The 5,468-nt window shown below is 46.4% G+C and overlaps 1 pseudogene; it reads left to right on the forward strand.

Moving 5' to 3' along the window:
* The first annotated feature begins 278 nt into the window (after window positions 1-278).
* On the forward strand, window positions 279-618 carry LOC142443203 (thioredoxin pseudogene; annotated as a pseudogene).
* Window positions 619-5,468: the final 4,850 nt, after the last annotated feature.

Raw genomic sequence — 5,468 nt, forward strand, 5'->3', positions numbered from 1 at the left:
GGGTGAGCATCGCAGAGTTCCAATTTAATTAAAGAAATTATTCATGCATTGAGGGAGTGCTTGAGTAGAGGCCCAAGGTTGGAAAAATATCCTAAGGGAATTTGAGATTTTTTCATGCAACCCTCTGCCTCTCATAATAATTTGTATCTTGTAGATATTGTCTGATAATCATCAGCATGTATTCTCTATTAAGATATATATGTGAAGCTCAGTCCAATGCCTTGTCCTGTTTTGTTCCTCTTGTGACCCCGGTCACTCAACAAAGCCCAGTGGTCAAAATGGTGAAGCAGAGTGATAGCAAGGAGGATTCTCAGGCTGCGCTGAACAGTGCTGGAGAGAAGCTTGGTGTGATTCACTTCTCAGCCTCATAGTGGGGGCCTTTCTGTCATTCCCTGTGTGCAAAGTCTGGCAATGCGGCCTGCCTTGAAGTTGATGAGGATGACTGCTAGGACGTCGCTTCTGAGTGCGAAGTCAAATGTATGCCAGCATTTCAGTTGTATAAAGGTGGGTGAATTTTCTGGTGCTAATAAGGAAAAACTTGAAGCTACCATGAATGAGTTAATTATGCTTCCTGAAAATGTAACTAGCCATCAGCTGTGTAAATCTTTTTGTATTTAAAAAAGGAACAATCAATTACCATCTGATTGTAAATGAAAATAAAATATTAATTCTACCCTTAAAAAAAACCAACATGATTATATATTTTCAACAAGATTCTGGAATGATTATTACTTTACTGCTTATTTATAAAAGAAACACTCTAACATTTCAGTACTTATTGTACATACAGTCCCTGTACAAGAGAGGTTGTTGTTAGGTGTCACTAAATTAGTTCCAAATCATAGTGACCCTATTACCACATGGAGAAACACTGGCTTGCCTTAAACCGTCCTCATAATTGTTCTTATATTTGAGCCCGTTGTCTCACCTTTATCAATCTAAAAGTTTCCTCTTGTTTGCTGCCCCTATACTTTGCCAAGCACCATGGTTGAAGTGATGTATCTCGTTTTTCCCTCCGGTTTGCAAATACACAAAACTCTAAGGTTTTACTTATATGGAATAAGAAAATGCATTTAAAAGAATAAAGTCAGAGCTGTTGTGTGAATTCTGACTCATAGAACCATAGAGAGCAGAGTAACAGCTCCTTGGGCTTTTGTTTTTTACATTTTATAGAACATGTTTCATCTTTACTACAGCAAGTAGTGTCCTTATAGACAATAGTCCAAAACTAGACAGGTGATGTAGTGGTTGATTTTCTCAGTCTCAGACATGTAGAAGCACCATATGGAAGTTAAAATGTACTGGAGTATCCAAGAGCTGAAGAACATATTCAGTTTGTTTTGTATACAACTGTGTCGATATGGTAGAAGTGTATTGTTAATTGTTTTATGTGGCCCTGAGCACAGCTGTGAGATTCTGGTTGTAAGAGAATGACATCTTGACCCACTATCACAGTGACTCAGGTGTCACCTTTTACCATGTGGATACTCAATGTCACAGACAGGTTGGTGCTTTTACCTCAGTGCTGTATGGGGTATGTGACTTTGATCATACATCTGATAATAATCTAGCCGTTTGTCAGGATAAGAATCTGGTGGGTTCCCCCCCCCCACTAAGACCTATATATTGCATTATTTCCATTTCATCTGAATTCATTCCTGTATGGTCAGTGTTATTAAGAACAAACTTTCAAATATGTTGGTGGGAATTTAAGAACTACTGTTTTTGATGTCTGCCACATCCATATTAATTTCTGCCACATCCGTATTTTCCTGAATAGCTATACTTAATGAAGTCTAAGTCCTGCCTGAATTTTCACTTATGTGTTTCCCAATCACACCCATGACTATGCTTCTCCTATTCTGGGTCACGCTGCAACAGGGCGGAAGTGGCGGTGTCCTAGCCGGAAGTGAGGGTCATAGCTCGGTAACTACTTGCTGTGCACGGAGTATGGAGCCAGAGAAGCGCCTGCATCCTGAGCTCTGTGTAGTCAGCGCGCCCACGTTGGGGTTGCGTTGGTGACCAGTTGGGGTGACCCTGCTGCACACAGCAGCCTGGCTGGGGGCTGTCCGAGAGACTGGTCCCATCCCCCTGTTTGGGGATTAGTTGGGATTCCTTGTGAGAATCCCTGTTTGAGAAAGGGGGATCCCAGACTGGTTTGGGGCATCAGTGTTCCCGATTAGTCGCTTTGCAGGTCTCTCCTAGCCCCCCTACATTGTCTCCATACAGCGGTGCCTCCTCCCCGAGACTCCTGGAACATCTTCAGCTCAAAGGTGAGCCCCGGGTCCCTTTCTTCTCTCGCTACGTATTCCTGAACGTTATTCAGGAAGCGAGTGGCTGCAGCTGGTGCACAGAACGTTAGGGCTTCCTCCTGAGGTTTCCCCAGTGTTGTCATCTGTGCAGGAACTTTCTCAAGGAGCGGGTTGGGGGGAGAACCCGGTCTGGAAACACCCTGGCTCCTTGCCAGCCAGTAGGGCGTCTGCGGCGAGTACACCCAGCCTTGAGGGTGTTGAAGTGATATTCCAGCACACCCACCGCGCATTGAGACATGATTGGCATTCCCAGGTTGCTGGGCTAAGTCCTTCCAGGACTGGGGGCCTCAAGGGAGGTGACCCAGTTTGGTTGCTATCAGTCAACAGTCTGGAAGGTGGCAAGTGAAAGGAGAAAGAGATGGGCCCAGCTGTACAAAGATGGGGTTCAGTGAGCAGGAACTCAGCCAAAGTGAAGGCTAGTCTTTCTTTGGGAAAGTGTATAGGTCTCCATAGAAGAGCAAGATCCCTTCAGTAAGGAAACTCTCCCGGTCCCACATCCAGTCTTCAAAAATTGTGCCTGTTGTTTCTTTAATTTTTACCAAACCGTTTGTTTGTGTTTAGCAGTAGAAAGAAGCTGGAGGAAAACGTTCCTCGTGGAGGACAGCCAGCTGGAGAGAAGGTTTCTTTAAGAGGAACAGGAGAAAATTGCCCTCAATAATTAATTGCTTTTCATGCAGAGAAAGTAGCCAGTAAAAGACATCCAGGCAGTTGAACTGGATCCACATTTCTGCAAATTTGTTAGTGTGGGGGAGTGTGGGAGCTGCTCCTGCTTATTGCCCAAAGGTAAATTTCTGTTTCCTCTGAAGAAGTTTCTGGTAGCTTGTCCTATGTTTAGATGTATGCAGACTCCATTTTAACTGTGTATTCCCACCTGGAGTAATTTTATCTCTATTTTAATAAAAATTCCCTGAGTGTGTTGCTTGGTTTGGGGGCTTCTTTTGGGTTTGGTTTTTGAATAAGCGGTTTTAGAAAAAGTTCCAGCTTTAACAAAGCCATGACCCAGATCCGGGAGGCCATAGAGTTGCTCAAGGAAATCATCCAGGTGCAGTGTGGCTCTGCCAGTGAGAGACGGAGGGACTGGCCCTGGTGCCCCACACCACTCCCTGAATACGTGCTCACATGACAAGAGGCAGCACTCCCCTCCAAACTCACTGCCAGCGATTCTGACCCAGGGACCCTATGGACAGCGTAAAACTGCCTCTGAGGGTTTCCCAGACTGTAACTCTTCAAAGGAGTAGAAAGCTTCATCTTTTTCCAGCCAGTGGTTTCCAGCTGATGGCTCTTTGGTTAGAAGCCCAGCATGCAACCCACCAGACTACCAGGATGCCTGCTCTTTACTGTAGTCTTAATTCTCTACCTCCCAATCTAGCGGGTCTAGGAAAGCCAAGCCACATGGGAATCCCTACAGGCCCCTGGCCAGGGGGAAGTTCTGCTCCAGTCCCTGCCTGAGTCTGGAGGGTGATTCATGTACAGAGACCTGCTCTTGTTCATTCCGTGAAGGTTCACACTGTACTTTCAAGATGCCAGCTCCTGTGTAGAGACCAAAGCCCTCCAACATGTCTGTGTAGGCTGACAGGTCCCTACAGTGAGAATTCTACAGCTACAGATCAAATTCTAGTCTTCTATTCATTAGCTGATTTCCTTGGGAAAGTCTTTGAGCCTCCTTGGGCCTCTAGTGGTTGGTCTTTAACGTGAGCCTGATGTTTGCATTGAGGGTTAAGTGACTCAGTGCAGGTCTGGCGTGCAGTCTGTGGCTGCTGCTGTGATCTGTGCTTCCGAGAGACCCAGAGGTGTGCACACACATCCTAATGATGCTGGGCTGAGTGGAAATCAAGGTCATGGGGCCCTACAGCTGAGGATGAAAGTGCAGGAACATTGCTGGGGCCTGTCCTCCCTTTCAAATGCCTCAGGGGCACAGGCATTTGAAAGGACAAGAAGAAGGAGCTGTACACAGGCCAGCCAGGTCCTGGTGCTAACCGGGCTCCAATAACTCATATCAGGCTTCCTGATGAGGAAAGAGAACCTTTGTAGGGAGTTGAGTGGAGCAGTGACGTGGTCAGGGCAATATTAGGTACGTCACTGGGGCTTCAGTGTGGAGCCTGGTAGAGGGACTTAGAAAAGGGTGCAGGTGTGGATGCAGCCAGAGCAGGTAAGAGGTTGTTGGGATAGTTCAAGAATGTGGTGTGGCCATGGCCAAGGGAAAGGAGTGGGGGCTGATGGGAGATACTGGGGCCATTTTGGGGTGGGGGCAGATGGTGGGAGGTGCTGGCAGGATTTGGTAGTATATAAGGTGAAAGAATGAAGCTGACACTCAACTTTGTGATGTGGTCATTGGAACAGATCGGATCGAGGGGACAGTTTTAGGGTGGGGAAGATGATGGAGTCCAGCTTGGAGACCAGGATGTGGATCAGGAGGCAGGATGTGGGCATCTTATGCAGGCATTTGTGTTGCTTACCAGAGCAAGGGCCCCAGGAATAGCTTGCTAAGTTGACTGGCTGGGTCTTTTCCCTCCATGTTGCAGCAAGCTTTCCCAAATGACGAAGCAGCCGGACTTCGACCTGGAGAAAATTGAGAACAAAGAAGATCCTACCATAGCCATGCTTCCCAATTACCTCGCATTCCTGCAAGGTGGGGCTGGCTGCAAGGGGGTGTGGATTTTGGGGGGTAGGGAGTGTGGGGGGCCTTTGCTGGCTCCTGGAAAACTACAGGTGTTGGCAGCTCTGCTTTGAGTGAGCATGGGGCCTGGGGAACACTGGTCACCCCAGTAGACCATGTTATTCCAGCTTTCAGGAAGGCCCTGGTCCTAGTTATGCAGGTGCAAGAGCAGGCCAGCAAAAAAATCAGCAGCAAAAATTAGCCCCAGCGATGACTGCAAATAAAATTAAAAATAATGGAAGTTTCCCACCAACTTCTTGAAGCCCCCTTGTATCTCCATCACACAACGTTTGCCTGTTTATTATTTCCAGGTTTTAGCCTATTGACAGCAATTACAAGAATCTGCTTGCAAGCTAACATTCCATGATCCATGTAGTTTTTCCATCACCCCTTCCCTCCACCCCCCACTTTCTCTATCCTGACCCTAGTAACTATTAATAAACTTTGATATCTAAACATTTGCCTTTTCTTGTCTTTTTATATACGTGAAGTCATACAAT

Source organism: Tenrec ecaudatus, chromosome 3 (assembly GCF_050624435.1).
Source record: "Tenrec ecaudatus isolate mTenEca1 chromosome 3, mTenEca1.hap1, whole genome shotgun sequence".
NCBI classification, from domain to species: domain Eukaryota; kingdom Metazoa; phylum Chordata; class Mammalia; order Afrosoricida; family Tenrecidae; genus Tenrec; species Tenrec ecaudatus.